Source organism: Ovis aries, chromosome 3 (assembly GCF_016772045.2).
Source record: "Ovis aries strain OAR_USU_Benz2616 breed Rambouillet chromosome 3, ARS-UI_Ramb_v3.0, whole genome shotgun sequence".
Taxonomy (NCBI): Eukaryota; Metazoa; Chordata; class Mammalia; order Artiodactyla; family Bovidae; genus Ovis; species Ovis aries.
The window spans coordinates 62,688,990-62,710,352 of NC_056056.1; the positions used below are offsets into that span (position 1 = coordinate 62,688,990).

The following is a 21,363-nucleotide window of genomic DNA, read 5'->3' on the forward strand; positions in this document are numbered from 1 at the left end:
TCTTCTTAATATCTTCTGCTTCTGTTAGGTCCATACCATTTCTGTCCTTTATCGAGCCCATTTTTGCATGAACTCTTCCCTTGGTATCTCTAATTTTCTTGAAGAGATTTCTAGTCTTTCCCATTGTCTCGTTTCCCTCTAGTTCTTTGCACTGATCACTGAGGAAGGCTTTCTTTTCTCTCCTTGCTATTCTTTGGAACTCTGCATTCAGATGCTTATATCTTTCCTTTTCTCCTTTTGCTTTTGGCTTCTCTTCTTGTCACAGCTATTTGTAAGTCCTCCTCAGACAGCCATTTTGCTTTTTTGCATTTCTTTTCCATGGGGATGGTCTTGATCCCTGTCTCCTGCACAATGTCATGAACCTCCATCCATAGTTCATCAGGCACTCTGTCTATCAGGTTTAGTCCCTTAAATCTATTTCTCACTTCCACTGTATAATCATAAGGGATTTGATTTAGGTCATACCTGAATGGTCTAGTGGTTTCCCCTACTTTCTTCAGTTTAAGTCTGAATTTGGTATAAGGAGTTCGTGATCTGAGCCACAGTCAGCTCCTGGTCTTGTTTTTGCTGATTGTATAGAGCTTCTCCATCTTTGGCTGCAAAGAATATAATCAGTCTGATTTCAGTGTTGACCATCTGGTGATGTCCATGTGTTGAGTCTTGAGAATAATTTTCATTGTTGCCTTATTGGCAAGCCTATCATTTTTCTAAACTTTAAATCTCACTAGGAACCCTGCAAGATCCATTCCCAGCTGCCTTCTCCTTGTCATCCATTCCAAGATGGATACTATTCTTGAGAGGCCACATAGGACAATGGGAAAAGAATGAGTTGTAGAGTCCTGAAAAGTGGGTTTAAATCCCAACTCCACTGATAGTTGTGTGACACTGGACTGCTCACTTCTCTGAGATACTTTCCCCATCTGTAAAATGGGGTGATAAACATCTACCAAATGGAGTGATCGTGAAAATAAGAAATAACATGTGCAAAGTAAGCCCAAAGATGTTTGGCATATAGCCCATGTTCAAAGATGTTAACTGTTGTTATCCCAGAATGTAGGATGTACTGTCTCATCCTCACCCTGTGAGCCCTCTGGTCCCCTCAGTGCCTGGCTCCTACTGAGTAAAGGTAAGAAGTGGCTTAGTCACTGACGCAACATCCAGCACTCCATGACCTGCAGCCCTGCCACAAAAACACTGGGCTCCCCATTCTGCATCTCCATGGGGACTAACCTTTATTCCATGAAGCTTTGAAAACTAATTGCCATGCATGAACAAGCCTTTGGAATCTAAAATCAATGTCTTAAGTCAGAGAGGTCAGACTGTGGCACTATGTTCTTTTCCTTTTCGCCAGTTCGTTGTTTCATTGCCCCCTGGACGCTCAGATGTGTACTTCCGGAGTAGGTACAGCCACTCCTTCCTCTCTGTTTCTTGGTCTTTCAGGTTCTCTTCATGCTTGTTGAGTCAGCTGCACACGGGACATGTTTTCTTGGGCCGCAGATCCAGGAGCTTGTACTTCTTGCCCTTATAGAATGTTTATTTCTGAGTCTGGTTAATGATGGCAATGGATTTATGAACAACTCAGATCTTGGAGAGTTTGGAAACCATGCCACCTGTCACTTCAGCCACAGGCAGCTGAGACACCTCCACCTTCAGGTCCCCCAGCTGTTTCAGCAGCTCCTCCTTCTTCTTGCCGCAAAGGTCCTGAACCTTAATCTTGGCCATGGCTGTAGAGTCTTGTGGCACTGTTTTCAAACGCACTTCCAGAGGTCTGCTCTGAAGATCAGGGCCATAGACAGTTCCAGATCTTAAAGCATGTGAGACAAGCTTTTACTTTCAGGCAGAGTGAATTTGAGGCACCTCTTACTTTGAGGGATGTCTAAGGAAAATCTAAAAATTACATTTGCAGTCCCTTTCTTAAGTGAGTAAAGTGCCAACTGCTTATTGGTCTGTAGATTCTGACAGGAAACCAATTTGAACTCCATGAGCTGCTAACTTGAAGTGGAGGGAAGGGGAAGGGAAGAGATAGGCATGCTGAAATTCCCTAGTGAGCTACTGAGGTTACTTTTTTCCAGAATTCTAGATGATTGGCAAGTATCTTGGTGGTCCAGGAAGAGGAGATGGCAACAGGACAGAGACGGTAACTGTGTTTTGAGTTGAAAACAAACACTTATTAGGATTCCTGGGAGCCTGTGCTGCCCTGAGGATCCTGGGACCAACTGGCCCCCAAACAGAGGCTGTGAAAGAAAACTGGCAGCAGAACTCAGCTAAGCTGCAACGTTGTGAGCTCCAGTGGGAGGGTCACCCCTGACTGAGGTTACTGCTGAGGAAATGAGTTCATCCTCCTTCAGAGAACCTGAGTGGCTCTATGGGGACACAGCAAAAGCCCCCTTGTGGAAGGCTGCAGGACCTTCAACAGCTGCCACCCTGTGGCAGCATTGGGAGGACAGTGGATCCCACTGCTCTCTCCCTCGTACATCCTGGACCTTCTCAGATCATCTCAGGTGAGGAATGTGGCCTCAAGGAAAGGCAGAACGGTTAGAGATTACTTGCTATGCCAGTGGAAAAATGAGAGAGAGTTGCTCACATTTGCACCCCAAGTTTGTGGAGCCATCTTGACCGCTTCCATATGCTGCTGAATTTAATCACCAATTAACCAGTCAAGTGTTGTTATTTAGTCACTCAGTCATTTCTGATTCTTTTGCAACCCCATGGACTGTAGCCCACCAGGCTTCTCTGTCCATGGGTTTTCCCAGGCAAGAATACTGAGTGGGTTGCCATTTCCCTCTCCAGGAGATCTTCCGGACTCAGGGATCGAACCCATGTCTCCAGCATTAGCAGGCATATTCTTTACCACTGAGCCACCAGGGAAGCCCCAGTCCCAGTGAGTAGCTGCACCTAAAAGCTGATGAAGCAATCCAAATTGAATGCAGTAAACGCTGCTTGACTGTCCAGTTAAGTCGAACAGTCTCTGGGGTGTTTCCGGGTGTCTGACTCAAAGAACAGGTGCTGTGTGAGTGATGAGGGAGCAAACGAGTATATTGAGAATCTCTGAACTGACATCTCATCCTACTAGAGCTTTACGTCAAATCATGTTAGATGGGTTTTTTCCTGACTCAGTCTCAACTGAGACCTGAGCAAGGTTGGGTATAGGCCAGCTCAAAATGTGCAGAAGTCACAAAGGAAATTTCCAGATTTGGTTCTACGGTCCTCAAGCACTGTTGCCTACTTAAGAATATAGAAGAGCCAGTATCTAGAGAGGAGAGAGGAAGAAGAGTTTCGGAAAGATTTATCTGGAGGTTGCTGTTACCAAGTCCCTACTCCCTTTCAAGGAGGGTCTAGAAGCAGCCTCTTTCCCTCAGGCTTAATGAGGGGACTTCTATGGTTGCAGTAGAAGACCTTGGACTGTGTTTCCAAAGGCCAGAGAGGGGACAGGAAATTTTGAAATAGCTAATGAGCTTCCCTGGTGGCTCAGTGGTAAAGAATATGGCTGCAATGCAGGAGATGCCAGTTTGATCCCTGAGTTGGGAAGATCCTCTGGAGAAGGAAATGGCAACCCACTCCAATATTCTTGCCTGGGAAATCCATGGACAGAGGAGCTTAGCAGGCTACAATCCGTGGGGTCACAAAGAGTCAGACATGACTTAGTGACTTAACAACAAGGGAGCCTGGACAGCAGGACAGAATATGTTGCCCCAAAATTGAACTGGACTCCCAGAATTTGTCAGAGTAAGGATGTGTGAATGTTTCACAGACCATGAAGAGGCAGAACAACCTAATTAAAGAGGTTTTAAGGCCTGCTGAGAGCTGAGTCTTGGAGGTTGAAGGGACCCCAACAGTGAGATTTGATGCAGGATGGGCCATGAGCACACTAGGGACCCAGGGGGATGACATCCAAAGGGACAGAAAGAACTGCCCATATCACAGGGCCTATGGTCAGAGGGATGGGCAGGGAATCTCTGAAGAACCCACAAGCATATCGCAAGTAAAAGACTCAGCTTCAGTTATTCACTTCTCAAGGAGGCTTTGTCAGAGACAAGTGCCATGTCAGGAGACTGTCTTTGTCCCCTAATTACTCATGTCCAGTTCCATTGCCAACCTTCTAGAGTGGGTTGGGGAAACATGAGTTAAGAAAGCAAGAATCGGACTAAGCAGGGCTCTAAAAACAGCAGATTTTCATCTACCTTCTGCTGCAGCTAGGAAGAAGGGAAAAATTGAATGCTAATTTCATTTTTTCTATTTTAATTAATTTACTGTTGAACTATAGTTCATTTACAATAGAATGTTTCTTCTGTACAGCAAAGTGACTCAGTCATATGTGTACATATATCCACTCTCTTTTAGATTCCATTCCCATATAGGTCATTGATGTTGCTGTTTGGTCACTAAGTTGTGTCCAATTTTTTTGCAATCTCATAGCCATAAACTGCCAGGCCCCTCTGAACATGGAATTTCCTAGGCAAGAATACTGGAGCAGGTTGTCATTTCCTGCTCAGGGGGATCATCCCGGCCCAGGGATTGAACCCATGTCTCCTGCATCTCCTGCATTTGCAGGCAGTCTATACCATTGAGCCACCAGGGACACTCCAATATAGGTCATTCAGTTCAGTTCAGTTCAGTCACTCAGTCATGTCTGACTCTTTGCAATCCCATGAACCACAGCATGCCAGGCCTCCCTGTCCATCACCAACTCCCGGAGTCCACCCAAACCCATGTCCATCAAGTCGATGATGCCATCCAACCATCTCATCCTCTGTTGTCTCCTTCTCCTCCTGCCTTCAGTCTTTCCCAGAATCAGGGACTTTTCCAGTGAGTCAACTCTTCACATGAGGTGGCCAAAGTATTGGAGTTTCAGCTTCAACATCAGTCCTTCCAAAGAAATCCCAGAACTGATCTCCTTTAGGATGGACTGGTTGGATCTCCTTGCAGTCCAAGGGACTCTCAAGAGTCTTCTCCAACACCACAGTTCAAAACCATCAGTTCTTCGGCACTCAGATTTCTTTAGAGTCCAACTCTCATATCCATACGTGACCACTGGAAAAACCATAGCCTTGACTAGACGGACCTTTGTTGGCAAAGTAACGTCCCTGCTTTTTAATATGCTCTCTAGGTTGGTCATAACTTTCCTTCCAAGGAGTAAGCGTCTTTTAATTTCATGGCTGCAATCACCATCTGCAGTGATTTTGGAGCCCAGAAAATAAAGTCAGCCACTGTTTCCACTATTTCCACATCTATTTCCCATGAAGTGATGGGACTGGATGCCATGACCTTAGTTTTCTGAATGTTGAACTTTAAGCCAACTTTTTCACCCTCCTCTTTCACTTTCATCGAGAGGCTTTTTAGTTCCTCTTCACTTTCTGACATAAGGGTGGTGTTATCTGCATATTTGAGGTTATTGGAGTCTTGATTCCAGCTTGAGTACAAGTCTTTTGCCTCCTGAGGTAGGTTTATTCCTAGGTAATTTATTCTTTTTGTTGTTATAGTAAATGGAATTGTTTCCTTAATTTCTCTTTTGATCTTTTGTTGTTAGTGTATAGGTATGCAAGAGAGTTCCATGTATAGATTTTGTATCTGGCATCTTTACCAAATTCATTGATGAGCTCTAGTAGTTTTCTGACAGCATTTTTAGGATTTTCTTTGTATAGTATCATGTTATCTGCAAACAGTGACAATTTTACTTATTCTTTTCCGGTTTAGATTATTTTCATTGCTTTTTCTTCTCTGATTGCTATGACTAGGACTTCCAAAACAATCTTCAATAACAGTGGTGAGAGTGGACATCCTTGTCTTGTTCCTAGTCTTAGAAGAGATGCTGTTTTTCACCATTGAGAATGATGTTTGCTGTGGGGTTTTTCATATTGCCTTTATTATATTGAGGTAAGTTCCCTCTGTGCCCGCTTTCTGGAGAGTAATTTTTTTTATCATAAATGAGTGTTGAATTTTGTCAAAAGCTATTTTGCATCTCCTGAAATGATCTTGTGGTATTTATTCTATAGGTTGTTAATGTGGTGTATCACATTGATTGATTTACACATGCTTACGAATCTTTGCATCTCTGGGGAAAATCACACTTGACAATGGACTATGACTATGGGCTTCCCTTGTGGCTCAGCTGGTAAAGAACCTGACTGCGATGTGGGAGACCTGGGTTTGATCCTTGGCTTGTGAGGATCCCCTGGAGAAGGGAAAGGCTACCCACTCCAGTATTCTGGCCTGGAGAATTCCATGCACTGTATGGTTCATGGGGTCACAAAGAGTTGGACACGACTGAGTGACTTTCACTTTCACTATGGACTATGATCCTTTTAATGTGTTGTTTGTTTCAGTTTGCTAATAATTTGTTGAGGATTTTTGTGTCTATGTTCCTCAGTGATATTGGCCTGTAATTTTATTCTTTGTGATAATTTTCTCTGGTTTTGATATCTGGGTGATGGTCATCTCATAGAATGAGCATCAGAGTGTTCCTTCCTCTGCAATATTTTGGAATATTTTCAAAAGGATAGGTGTTAACTCTTCTCTAAATGTTTGATCGAATTTGTTTTTGAAGCCATCTGGTCCTGGGTTTTTGTTTTTTAATCACAGTTTCAATTTCAGTACTTGTGGTTGTCTGCTCATATTTTCTATTTCATCCTGGTTCAGTCTTAGAAAATCATACTTTTCTGAGTATTTGTTCAATCTCCTAGGTTGTCCATTTTATTGGCATATAGTTGCTTGAGGTAATCTCTTATGATCCTTTGTATTTCTATAATGTCCTTTGCAATTTCTCCTTTTTTATTTCTAATTTTATTTATTTGCATCTTTTGCCTTTTTTTCTTGATGAGACTTGATAAATATTTATCACTTTTTTAAGATTTATTTTTATTTTTTATTTTACTTTATTTTACTTTTACAATACTGTATTGGTTTTGCCATACATCAACATGAATCTGCCACGGGTGCACATGTGTTCCCAATCCTGTTACCCCCCTCCCACATCCCTCCTCATACCATCTCTCTGGGTCTCAAAGAACCACCTTTTATTTTCATTGATCTTTACTATTGTTTTCTTTGTCTCTATTTCATTTTTTTCTGCCTTGATTTTTATGATTTCTTTCCCCCTGTTAACTTGGGGTTTTGTTTGTTCTTTCTCTGGTTGCTTTAGGTATAAGGTTAGGTTGTCTATTTGAGATTTTTCTTGTTTCTTGAGGTAAGATTGTATTGCTATAAACTTCCCTCTTAGAACTGTTTTTGCTCTATCTCATAGGTTTTGGGTAATTTTCTATTGTCATTTGTCTCTAGGTATTTTTAAATTTCCTCTTTGATTTTCTTAGTGATCCATTGGTTTTTTAGAACATATTGTTTAGCCTCCATGTGAACGTGTTTTTTTTTTTTTAACAGTTTTCCCCCTTTAAAAGATTTCTAATTTCATATCATGATGGTTGGAATAGATGCATGATATGTTTTCAATTTTCCTAAATTTACCAGGGCTTGATTTGTGACCCAAGATGTGATCTGTCTTGGAGATAGTTCCATGTACACCTGGGAAGACAGTGGATTCTGCTGCTTTTGGATGGAATGCTCCAATAAACATCAATTAAGTCTATCTTGTCTAATGTGTCATTTAAGGCTAGTGTTTTCTTATTCATTTTCTGACTGGATTAAGTGTCCATTGACTAAGTGGGGTGCAAAAGTCACCTACTATTAGGGTGTTACTACTGATTTCCCTTATATGGTTGTTTGCATGTGCCTTATATAGTGAGGCGCTCCTTTGTTGGGTGCATATATATTTACGAAGATATGTCTTCTTCTTGGATTGAACCCTTGATCATTAGGTAGTGCCTTTCCTTGTCTCCTGTAGCAGTCTTTATTTATTTATTTATTTATTTATTTTTAATTATTTTTTTTTTATTTTTATTTTTTTAAATTTTAAAATCTTTAATTCTTACATGCATTCCCAAACATGAACCCCCCTCCCACCTCCCTCCCCATAACATCTTTCTGGGTTTCAATTCACATGATAGTATACATGTTAGAATGTCATTCTCCCAAATCATCCCACGCTCCTTGAGTCCAAAAACCGTTATACACATCTGTGTCTCTTTCCCTGTCTTGCATACAGGGTCGTCATTGCCATCTTCCTAAATTCCATATATATGTGTTAGTATACTGTATTGGTGTTTTTCTTCTGGCTTACTTCACTCTGTATAATCGGCTCCAGTTTCATCCATCTCATCAGAACTGATTCAAATGAATTCTTTTAACTGCTGAGTAATACTCCATTGTGTATATGTACCACAGCTTTCTTATCCATTCATCTGCTGATGGACATCTAGGTTGTTTCCATGTCCTGGCTATTATAAACAGTGCCAAGGTAGTTCTATTTGCAATTTTAAGGAATCTCCACACTGTTCTCCATAGTGGCTGTACTAGTTTGCATTCCCACCAACAGTGTAGGAGGGTTCCTTTTCTCCACACCTCTCCAGCATTTATTGCTTGCAGATTTTTGGATCGCAGCCATTCTGACTGGTGTGAAGTGGTACCTCATTGTGGTTTTGATTTGCATTTCTCTAATAATGAGTGATGTTGAGCATCTTTTCATGTGTTTGTTAGCCATCCGTATGTCTTCTTTGGAGAAATGTCTATTTAGTTCTTTGGCCCATTTTTTGATTGGGTCGTTTATTTTTCTGGAGTTGAGCTGCAGAAGTTGCTTGTATATTTTGAGATTAGTTGTTTGTCAGTTGCTTCATTTGCTATTATTTTCTCCCATTCAGAAGGCTGTCTTTTCACCTTGCTTATATTTTCTTTGTTGTGCAGAAGCTTTTAATTTTAATTAGATCCCATTTGTTTATTTTTGCTTTTATTTCCAGCATTCTGGGAGGTGGATCATAGAGGATCCTGCTGTGATTTATGTCTGAGAGTGTTTTGCCTATGTTCTCCTCTAGGAGTTTTATAGTTTCTGATCTTACATTTAGATCTTTAATCCATTTTGAGTTTATTTTGTGTGCGGTGTTAGAAAGTGATCTAGTTTCATTCTTTTGCAAGTGGTTGACCAGTTTTCCCAGCACCACTTGTTAAAGAGATTGTCTTTACTCCATTGTATATTCTTGCCTCCTTTGTCAAAGATAAGGTGTCCATATGTGTGTGGATTTATCTCCGGGCTTTCTATTTTGTTCCATTGATCTATATGTCTGTCTTTGTGCCAGTACCATACTGTCTTGATGACTGTGGCTTTGTAGTAGAGCCTGAAGTCAGGCAAGTTGATTCCTCCAGTTCCATTCTTCTTTCTCAAGATTGCTTTGGCTATTCGAGGTTTTTGTATTTCCATACAAATCTTGAAATTATTTGTTCTAGTTCTGTGAAAATGTGGCTGGTAGCTTGATAGGGATTGCATTGAATTTGTAAATTGCTTTGGGTAGTATACTCATTTTCACTATATTGATTCTTCCAATCCATGAACATGGTATATTTCTCCATCTATTAGTGTCCTCTTTGATTTCTTTCATCAGTGTTTTATAGTTTTCTATATATAGGTCTTTAGTTTCTTTAGGTAGATATATTCCTAAGTATTTTATTCTTTTCGTTGCAATGGTGAATGGCAGTTTTCTCCAACTTTCAGTCTGTTTTTGTATCCATTCAGCCAATCTATGTCTTTTGGTTGGAGCATTTAATCCATTTACATTTAAAATAATCTTTGAGATGTGTATTTCTACTGCCATTTCCTTAAATTATTTTTGGTTTGTTTTTGTAGGTCTTTTCTTCTTTCCTTCCTCTTTCGTTCTCCTCTCTTGTGGTTTGATGACGATGTTTAGTGTTGTGGTTGCGTTGCTTTCTTATTTTTGTGTGTATCTATCATAGCTTTTAATTTCATTTCCCCTGAGATTTTGATATAGCAGTCTCTCTCTCCCTCTCTCTTTCTCTCTCTCTCTCTCAGTTCAGTTCAGTTCATTTCAGTTCAGTCGCTCAGTCCTGTCTGACTCCTTGCGACCCCATGAATCGCAGCACTCCAGGCCTCCCTGTCCATCAACAACTCCAGGAGTTCACTCAGACTCACGTCCATCGAGTCTGTGATGCCAACCAGCCATCTCATCCTCGGTCGTCCCCTTCTCCTCCTGCCCCCAATCCCTCCCAGCATCACAGTCTTTTCCAATGAGTCAACTCTTTGCATGAGGTGGCCAAATTACTGGAGTTTCAGCTTTAGCATCATTCCCTCCAAAGAAATCCCAGGGTTGATCTCCTTCAGAATGGACTGACTGGTTGGTTCTCCTTGCAGTCCAAGGGACTCTCAAGAGTCTTCTCCAACACCACAGTTCAAAAGCATCAATTCTTCGGAGCTCAGCCTTCTTCACAGTCCAACTCTCACATCCATACATGACCACTGGAAAAACCACAGCCTTGACTAGACAGACCTTAGTCGGCAAAGTAATGTCTCTGCTTTTGAATATGTTATCTAGGTTGGTCATAACTTTTCTTCCAAAGAGTAAGCGTCTTTTAATTTCATGGCTGCAGTCACCATCTGCAGTGATTTTGGAGCCCAGAAAAATAAAGTCTGACCCTGTTTCCACTGTTTCCCCATCTATTTCCCATGAAGTGATGCAACCGGATGCCATGATCTTCGTTTTCTGAATGTTGAGCTTTAAACCAACTTTTCCACTCTCCTCTTTCACTTTCATCAAGAGGCTTTTTAGTTCCTCTTCATTTTCTGTCATAAGGGTGGTGTCATCTGCATATCTGAGGTTATTGATATTTCTCCTAGCAATCTTGATTCCAGCTTGTGTTCCTTCCAGCCCAGCGTTTCTCATGATGTACTCCTCATAGAAGTTAAATAAGCAGGGTGACAATATACAGCCTTGACGTACTCCTTTCCCTATTTGGAACCAGTCTGTTGTTCCATGTCCAGTTCTAACTGTTGCTTCCTGACCTGCATACAGATTTCTCAAGAGGCAGGTCAGGTGGTCTGGTATTCCCATCTCTCTCAGAATTTTCCACAGTTTATTGTGATCCACACAGTCAAAGGCTTTGGCATAGTCAAAAAACAGAAATAGATGTTTTTCTGGAACTCTCTTGCTTTTTCCATGATCCAGTGGATGTTGGCAATTGGATCTCTGGTTCCTCTGCCTTTTCTAAAACCAGCTTGAACATCACGGAGTTCACGGTTCACGTATTGCTGTAGCCTGGCTTGGAGAATTTGGAGAATTACTTTACTAGCATATGAGATGAGTGCAATTGTGCAGCAGTTTGAGCATTCTTTTGCATTGCCCTTCTTTGGGATTGGAATGAAACTGGCCTTTTCCAGTCCTGTGTCCACTGATGAGTTTTCCAAATTTGCTGGCATATTGAGTGCAGCACTTTCATAGCATCATCTTTCAGGATTTGAAACAGCTCAACTGGAATTCCATCACCTCCACTAGCTTTGTTCGTAGAGATGCTTTCTAAGGCCCACTTGACTTCACATTCCAGGATGTCTGGTTCTAGATTAGTGATCACATCATCATGATTATCTGGGTCGTGAAGAGCTTTTTTGTACAGTTCTTCCATGTATTCTTGCCACCTCTTCTTAATGTCTTCTGCTTCTGTTAGGTCCATACCATTTCTGTCCTTTATCGAGCCCATTTTTGCATGAACTCTTCCCTTGGTGTCTATAATTTTCTTGAAGAGATTTCTAGTCTTTCCCATTCTGTTCTTTTCCTCTATTTCTTTGCATAGATCGCTAAGGAAGGCTTTTTTATCTCTTCTTGCTATTCTTTGGAACTCTGCATTCAGATACTTATATCTTTCCTTTTCTCCTTTGCTTTTCACCTCTCTTCTTTTCACAGCTATTTGTAAGGCCTCCCCAGACAGCCATTTTTGCTTTTTTGCATTTCTTTTTCATGGGGATGATCTTGATCCCTGTCTCCTGTACAATGTCACAAACCTCATTCCATAGTTCATCAGGCACTCTGTCTATCAGATCTAGGCCCTTAAATCTATTTCTGACTTCCACTGTATAATCATAAGGGATTTGATTTAGGTCATACCTGAATGGTCTAGTGGTTTTCCCTACTTTCTTCAATTTAAGTCTGAATTTGACAATAAGGAGTTCATGATCTGAGCCACAGTCAGCTCCTGGTCTTGTTTTTGTTGACTGTATAGAGCCTCTCCATCTTTGGCTGCATAGAATATAATCAATCTGATTTCGGTGTTAACCATCTGGTGATGTCCATGTGTAGAGTCTTCTCTTGTGTTGTTGGAAGAGGGTGTTTGCTATGACCAGTGCATTTTCTTGGCAAAACTCTATTAGTCCATGCCCTGCTTCATTCCTCATTCCAAGGCCAAATTTGCCTGTTCCTCCAGGTGTTTCTTGACTTCCTACTTTTGCATTCCAGTCCCCTATAATGAAAAGGACATCTTTTTTGGGTGTTAGTTCTAAAAGGTCTTGTCGGTCTTCATAAAACCATTCAACTTCAGCTTCTTCAGCATTACTGGTTGGGGCATAGACTTGGATAACTGTGATATTGAATGGTTTGCCTTGGAGACGAACAGAGATCATTCTGTCGTTTTGAGACTGCATCCAAGTACTGCATTTCGGACTCTTTTGTTGACCATGATGGCTACTCCATTTCTTCTGAGGGATTCCTGCCCGCAGTAGTAGATATAATGGTCATCTGAGTTAAATTCACCCATTCCAGTCCATTTTAGTTTGCTGATTCCTAGAATGTTGACGTTCACCCTTGCCGTCTCTTGTTTGACCACTTCCAATTTGCCTTGATTCATGGACCTGACATTCCAGGTTCCTATGCAATATTGCTCTTTACAGCATTAGATCTTGCTTCTATCACTAGTCACATCCACAAATGGGTATTGTTTTTGCTTATATGCGCATATATGGTGTCATTGTTCTTGTTTAGTCACTAAGTCATGTCCGACTCTTTGTGACCCATGGACTATAGCCCACCAGGCTCTTCTTTCCATAGGATTTCCCAGGCAAGAATACTGGAGTAGGTTGCCATTTCCTTCTCCAGGGGACCTTCCTGACTCAGGGATTGAACCTGAATCTTCTGCATTGGTAGGCAGATTCTTTGCCACTAAGCTACCAGGGAAACCACTATATATATGAAAGTTTAAATTGTTGGCCTCTCAATTTCCCATTTCCTGCATTTGTGCTCTTCTCTTCTTATGGTTGCTAGTTTTGATGTCATATTTTTGTATGGATGATTTCCTGCTTTTACTTTAGGTTTTGTTTTACCAGTGAGGTTTCCCATTGTGATTTTCTTGTTTCTAGTTGTGATCTATTTTTCTTCCTCTGCCTAGAGAAGTTCCTGTAGCATTTGTTGTAAAGCTGGCTTGAGTGTGCTGAATTCTAGCTTTTGTTTTTCTGTAAAGCTTTTGATTTCTTTGTCAAATCTTTGCTGATAGAGCATTCTTGATTGTAACTTTATCCCTTTCATCAAGTTAAACATATCATGTTACTCTCTTCTGACCCACAGACTTCCTGCTGAAAACTCAGCTGATAACCTTTCGAGGATTCCCATATGCCAGCAAATATGGAAAACTTAGCAGTGGCCACAGGACTGAAATACGTCAGTTTTCATTCCAATCCCAAAGAAAGGCAATCCCAAAGAATACTCAAACTACCACACAATTGAACTCATCTCACATGCTAGTAAAGTAATGCTTAAAAGTCTCCAAGCCAGTCTTCAGCAATACGTGAACCATGAACTTCCAGATGTTCAAGCTGGTTTTAGAAAAGGCAGAGGAACCAGAGATCAAATTGCCAGCATCTGCTGGATCATCTAATAAGCAAGAGAGTTCCAGAAAAACATCTATTTCTGCTTTATTGACTATGCCAAAGCTTTTGACTCTGTAGATCACAATAAACTGTGGAAAATTCTGAGAGAGATGGGAATACCAGACCACCTGACCTGCCTCTTGAGAAATCTGTATGCAGGTCAGGAAGCAACAGTTAGAACTGGACATGGAACAACAGACCGGTTCCAAATAGGAAAAGGAGTACGTCAAGGCTGTATATTGTCACCCTGCTTATTTAACTTCTATGCAGAGTACATCATGAGAAACGCTGGGCTGGAGGAAGCACAAGCTGGAATCAAGATTGCCAGGAGAAATATCAATAACCTCAGATATGCAGATGACACCACCTTTATGGTGAAGAAGAACTAAAAAGCCTCTTGATGAAAGTGAAAGAGGAGAGTGAAAAAGTTGGTTTAAAGCTCAACATTCAGAAAACGAAGATCATGGCATCCGGTTGCATCACTTCATGGGAAATAGATGGGGAAACAGTGGAAACAGTGTCAGACTTTATTTTTCTGGGCTCCAAAATCACTGCAGATGGTGACTGCAGCCATGAAATTAAAAGATGCTTACTCTTTGGAAGGAAAGTTATGACCAACCTAGATAGCATATTAAAAAGCAGGGACATTACTTTGCCAACAAAGGTCCATCTAGTCAAGGCTATGGTTTTTCGAGTGGTCATGTATGGATGTGAGAGTTGGACTGTGAAGAAAGCTGAGCACCGAAGAATTGATGCTTTTGAACTGTGTGTTGGAGAAGACTCTTGAGAGTCCCTTGAACTGCAAGGAGATCCAACCAGTCCATCCTAAAGGAGATCAGTCCTGGGCGTTCATTGGAAGGACTGATGTTGAAGCCGAAACTCCAATACTTTGGCCACCTCATGTGGAGAGCTGACTCATTGGAAAAGACCCTGATGCTGGGAAAGATTGAAGGCAGGCAGAGAAGGAGACGACAGAGGATGAGATGGTTGGATGGCATCATCAACTCGATGGACATGGGTTTTGGTGACCTCCGGGAGTTGGTGATGGACGGGAGGCCTGGTGTGCTGCAATTCATGGGTTGCAAAGAGTCGGACACGACTGAGCAACTAAACTGAACTGAAATGTATGTTGTTTGGTGCTTTTTCTTTTTGCTTTTAATATTTTTCTTTGTATTCAGTTTTAACAGTTTGATTAATACGTGCCTGGGCATGATCCTCCTTAGGTTTATCCTGTACAGGATTCTCCACACTTTGTGGATTTGGGTGGCTAATTCCTTTCCCATATTAGGGACACTTTCAACTATAATTTCTTCAGATATTTTCTCAGACCCTTTCTCTTTATCTACCTCTTCTGAGACTCCTATAATTCAATGTTGGTGTGTTTAATGTTTTCCCAGATACTCTGAAATTTATTTTAGTTCTATTTTCTTATTCTGTTCCATGGTAGTAATTTTCACCATTCTGTCTTCTAGCTCACTTATTCATTCTTCAGCCTCAGTTATTCTTCTATTGATTCCTTTTAGTTTATTTTTCATTTCAATTATTGTATGTGTTTGCTCTTTAGTTCTTCAGTTCGCCTAGGTATTTTTAAAATTTTATTTTTAGTTGGAGGATAATTGCTTTTCTTCTGGATCTTTGTTAAACATTTTTTGTATCTTCTCATTCTGTGCCTCCATTCTTTTTCCAAAATCTTGGATCATTTTCACTATCATTATTCTGAATTCTTGTCTAGATAGATTGTGTATCCCCTCTTCATTTAGGTGTTCTTATAGGTTTTTTCTTGCTCCTTCATCTGCAATATATTTCTTTATTTCATTTTGTCTAACTTATTGTGTTTGTGGTCAGCTTTCTACAGGTTGCAGGGTCGTAGTTCCTCTTGCTTCTGGTGTCTGCCCACAGGTGGATGACATTGGTCCAGAGGCTTGTGCCATTATCCTCTTGATAGAGGGTTTGACCAGTGTCATAACCAGAGACTGCCTTACATATTGAGCAGGGCCTCCCCTTTGCTCTGTGTTTGGCACTGTCTTATCAGAGGTGGAGTCTGCTCCCTATTTGTTGGAGTAGAGGCCCCCAAGTCTGTTTCTTCACTGTGTTTCTGATCCATAGTGCAAGATAGGTGGTATTGAGCACTCCCACTGGCATGGAAGTGACTGAGTGTTCCTCCTCTGGAATTGTTCACATGTGGTGTACTCTATTGTGTCACCTTTCACCCTTTGTGTGAGCTCTCAGATTCCACTCTTGTTGGCACTGCTCTTGGCCCCACCTTAACTGTGGGTATGACCGCACTGGCGCTAGTGTCTCAGACATTGCTTTCACCAGGCCACCAGCATAGATTCACTGGATTCAGGTCCCAGGATTGCAGTAATAACGGATTCAGACCCACTGTGGGTGCTACGGAGGCAGCTTAGATTCTACCCTGGTCCAACCCCCCATGTGTATATACCTACAAAGTATACAGCTACTAAAGCCAGACTCATCTTGGCTATAGGAGCACTTGTCCATATAGATGATCTATAGGTACTGAGCTTACAAAGTCAGTCACAAGACTCTCAATTCGCTGTTTATGCAGTTGCAAGGAGAGATTTGAGCTTTCCTTCTTTAGTTGCATGGCTGCCTCAAGTTCAGTGGTTTTACATAGAGTTCATCTCTTTAGACAAATGCACCAAGAATACATGTACAAATGGTCCTCTGTGTGTGGACCACCCACAGCAGGTCTGCTTCTGTGGTTTCCTGGAGCACACAAGTCCACGCATTCAAGGAGGGAGTGTGGAGGTGGTTATGTGGATGGGGTCATGAAAGCCCGGCAATGACAGGCACATATGGGAGCTGGTGGCCCCAGGTGCAAGAAGATCAGTCCCAATGGGGTCTTTCCCAGTGCTTGGCCACGGGCATAAGAGAGCTGGCCCTAGTGCTGACAAGGCATGTAGGGATGTTAGCAGCTATGGGTGAGAGAAAATCAGCCCGAGCAGGGGTCTTTCCTAGTGCCCAGCCATTGGTGCAAAAGAGCCAGCCCTGGTGTTCTGAGGTGTGCAGGGAAGCCAGGAGCCACAGACATGAGAGGGCTGGTCCTACTGACAACAAGTCATGTGAGGGAGCCAGAGACTGTGGGCCTGAGAGAGCCAGACCTGGGAGGGGACCCTTCCAGTGCCATTGAGGCTGGGCTACCATGTAGGGAGAGAGGCTGCAGTGGCAACCCTGCCCCTCATGCATCACTTAACAGTGGTGCTGGCCACCCACACCAGTATTCTTGCCTGGAGAATTCTATGGGCAGAGGAGCCTGGCAGGCTACAGTCCATGGGGCCACAAAGAGTCAGGCATGACTGAGTTACACTTCAATTTTTGCTTCTATGGCAGTCCAAGTTTTCTCCAGAAACATTCCTAGTTGCAAACTTCCTCACTCCCACTTCCTCAGGCTGTCTCCTCACAGCCCTTCCCAGGTTTGCTCTCCAAACCCCAGTTTCCAGCACATAATCCCCATTCACAGTGGCACACACGCACCTCAGGGTGGAGTGCACAGGGCTGTGACAGGCTGTGTCAGTGTGAGTCTGACTCTGTCTTGCATGCTACAGATCGCTCACTGAACTCTCCTCTGAGAGCCCCCTAAGTTCTCCTTCTGTCCCAACTGATCTCCCTGCTGGTGACGGGAGTTCCCAAGATGTGGGAACCTCTCCTTCAGATCCCCCCACCCCTGGGAACCAGCTTCACCCTGCTTCCTCTCTTCTTTCCCCCTTCTTTCTTGTATCCTACCCAGTCACTTGGGGATCTTTCCTGTCCTTTGAGGCCTCTCAGGTCCTCTGCTAGTGTTCAGTTGGTGCTTTGTGAGAATTATTCCATTTGTAGATGTATTCCTGGTGCATTTGTCTAAAGAGATGAACTCTATGTCCTACTGCCCTGCTATCATGACCTCCTCTAAATATCATTTTTGATAGCAGTTTCCCTTTGATGAATCATTACTAAGGTGCAGCAATGTCTCAGGATGGTCCACAAATAGATGATTAAGGCCAGCCCCTGTCTTCAAGGCCATGCTTTACATGAGAAAATTGTTGGTCACTCACTTGTGTCTGACTCTGTGAACCCATGGACTGTAGCTCACCAGGCTCCTCTATCTATGGGATTTCCCAGGCAAGAATACTGGAGCAGGTTGCCATTTCCTTCTCCAGGAGGTATTTCCAACCCAGGGATCGAACCCAGGTCTCCTGCACTGCAGGCAGATTCTGTACCATCTGAGTCACCAGTGAAGCCCACCACCTTTTCTCTACTTTCTGTGACAGCTCCTCTGTCCTGAATTTTTATTATTATGCAAACTATCCTTTCTAACTATTTGAGTGAGACCTGAATCTTTACCCAGCACTGTTTCCTTGCCGTGCCTTGCAGGGGCTTTGGAACACAGAGGAGGTGAAAGAATAAGAGCTCTTACCCTCAAAGGCCTGCCAGTTACTTTGGAGAAAAGTCTAGTGACTCCACTGTGACATTTAGCCAGAAGAAGAAATAGTCCAGGGCCAGACTGGTGCCTTTAGCTCAGAGATCATTGAAGCCAATTATCTCCTCTCTTTCTCTTTTCCTGTCTACGCTGAGGACCCTGTGGTGAGGGCCTGCCTTGTGAGTCCTGTGCCCATCTCTCAAAGAATACTGCCATCCTGGGGCTGCCCTAAGTCTGATAATGCTCCCCAGGGGCCAGGGAGGGGGTTGATGTGGTGGTCTCAGACCTGAATCGCCCTGATTTTCCTAGGTCATAGATGATCTCTGAACTCCCTCCCCCACAACTATCCCCAACCATCTGCAAGGCACCAACCCCTCACCCACGTCTCATGTCTCTGCTGCCTCTGTCCTTCTGCAGCATCCAGTCCTCTCTGGGCGCTGATCTGGCTCCATACTGATCAAGCATGCTGCTGCCATGCTTCTGAGGACAGATCAATCAGTAGTAGCCATCATCTGAAGTCCCCTTGCCTCCCTCCTCATGACTGCCCCTACTTAGGAATGGGACTGTTATAAGAAAGAGAATGGGGCCTGAGGAAATGGTCACATCCCAGGTCACATCAGAGTCCCTGAGACAGCCGCCAAGTGTGGGTTCTTGGCTGCACGCAGGGAAAAATTTAAGAGCACGCCATAGTAAAGTGAAAGAAGGTTTATTCAGGGAGGAAACACACTCCAGAGACAGAATGTAGACCATTTAGGAAGGCAAGAGAGGCAACAGGGTATGGAATTTTTAGTTTTTACAAGGGTGAGTAATTTCATAGGCTAATAAGTGGGAAGAATATTCTAGCTATTTTGAGAAAAGGTTGGGGATTTCCAGAAATTGGACCACCATCCATTTTTTTACCTTATGTTCAATCTTAGAACCGTCATGACACCTGTGGATGTGATTTAGCTTGCTGATGTGTTACAATGAGCATACACGGAGTCTCCAGGTCTAGTGGACTTGTACACCATCTTGGATCTAGTTGGTTCTAATCAGCTTATGTCTTGTCCATTTGTCCTTAAATGTTGTGCCCTGCCCCTTTCTTGTCTTGAGACCACACTACGATCCTCATTTTACAGGTGATGGAGATCTAATGAAGATGAGCCATAATGTGGATATGAAGCAATAGTGTCAAATGGAAGGAATGTCTCTGGCTCTGATCTATTCACTTAGAGAGAATTTTTAAAATTTCTTTTAAAAGATTTCCTTTGTGTCTAATGTTCTCCATCAACTGTTGTTCTTCCCACCTGTTAGCCTCTCCTCAGTTATCGACTCTAGCCCACAGCATTCTAATGGGTCTTTGTGAAATTGGCGGGGCCCAGTGGTGTGCAGCATTGTCCCTACTTTATAAAGATGAGCAGGAGAGAGAATTAGGTGCCTTCACTCAGTCTCCCAGGCTCACATAGCCTCTCTTGTTCATGTGTTCCAAGCCCTAGTAAATGACCCCAATTTTTACCACCAAAGCCCCAAGCAAGAAACCTGGGGCTCCTCGTAGATGCCATTTCCTTCTTCCCCCCAGCCCTGGTCCTGCCTCCCCCGTGCATCTGTTTGGTCATTAAGACTGTTCTCCCTCACTGGTGTCTCAAGATTTTCTCTCCTCCTCCCCTTCATTTCTTCTGTATTACTGTGTAGTGTTTATTTCTGCATTATTGTGTAGATTTGATAAAAACAAGATGTTATCTGTGTTTCAGGGAGGACTCTCAGATTCATATAAAAGAAATATAACTTCATCTAGATTTACTTCAATTTCTATTTGGGGCCCTACCACTACCAGCAAAACCACTGTTCCATAGGAAGGGTGGAAATTAATCCCAATATGTTTTAGTTCATCCCTGCCCCACCTCATATCTCTCTGCCTCCTCTGTGCCATCTCTGTGACACCACTGCCTATTCACTGAACTTGGATCCCCTAAGATCTCTCTGGAGTCTTACTGCCCTTTCCTTTCCCCACTCACTCAAGAACTCTGCCTAGATAGCTTCATCAGCAGACCCTCTTCAGGACCTAACCAATGCTCTGGGCCTTGGACTTGGGGACCAACACTAGGAGGCTATGACCATTCCCTTCTGGAACCTTCCTAACTCTTCAGATTCCCATCTTCCTCCCAGCCCCACCCCACCCAAAGGAACTTTTAATTATGATTTTAGACTAAAAGGCACTCCCTCTATTGTGGTGTTTACCCTCAGAGGCATCTCACTTAATCTTCTTAGTGAGTTTGAGTTTTAGCCAGAGACTATCAGGGTGTTTTTTGCTATTGCTCTCCTTCCCTGAGAAAATTAAACTGGACCAACTTCTGGGATGGAGATGGCTAAGGGAAAGTTCTGAAAATAAGTAAATAAATAAAGGAAAATACACAGAAGAGAAAAACATCAATATCTCAAAATGTTACTTTAATCTTGTGTTTTATTTTCTCGGAAGAGGGCTGTTGGAGGATGGAGGGAACAAAAAGTGCTCACCAAAGTGAGAGGGCATCTTGAGATTGAAAAATGAGGAAGGCAGCTCCATATAACCAATGGATCAGTTTATTATAGGGTAACACATTCACAGGGTGGATCAGGGTGGGATAATAGCAAAGCATTCGTGAATGCATTCCACACCAATTAGAAGCCACTGGGACTGTTTTATAGTTAACCTAGGGTATAAGAGTACAAGCTTGGAAATAAGATATGCATTCCTATGTCAAGATTTATGAATGAGTAACTAGTCTCATGGGTGCCAGAATTATATCAGCAAAGGCCTTCATCATTGTTTGGATACTAACAGAACAAAGAAGTCACCTGGTCCTGTGCAGTGTGTGCTATGCTCTGTCACCTGATTATTAAACAATATGTATTAACTACAAAGCCCTTGATAACAGATAAGTAGTCTGCCACATAGTAGAGTCCTGAGTAGGGTCAGTGGAAGAACTGGAGGAACTCTATGGGTCCAGGATGGCATCAATTATACTAACAGCCATACAAAGACCCTATCTCTAGCTCAGATCATTTTATTGTTCTTAACACTCAAACTACCAACTCACCAACTTCACTTAGTAAATAACCTCAAATCTATACTTAAGTCATATGCGGTTCATTCCAGTTGAGGTAGCATCAACTTGCTAGTATCATAATCACAGAGAAGAGCCCCACCAACTGGGGAGCTGGTTCTTGTTTGTTAGAGTAGCTA

At 42.6% G+C, this 21,363-nt stretch overlaps 1 long non-coding RNA gene and 1 pseudogene across 1 annotated transcript; one reads left to right on the plus strand and one right to left on the minus strand.

The window, feature by feature from the left end:
• Positions 1-1,314: 1,314 nt before the first annotated feature.
• LOC101110669 (large ribosomal subunit protein uL29-like) lies at positions 1,315-1,735 on the minus strand (annotated as a pseudogene).
• Positions 1,736-5,368: 3,633 nt separating this feature from the next.
• LOC132659513 (uncharacterized) lies at positions 5,369-14,234 on the plus strand. Its single transcript, XR_009600052.1, has 3 exons — positions 5,369-5,438; positions 5,736-5,874; positions 13,440-14,234. It is a non-coding gene; the product is annotated as an uncharacterized LOC132659513 (long non-coding RNA).
• Positions 14,235-21,363: the final 7,129 nt, after the last annotated feature.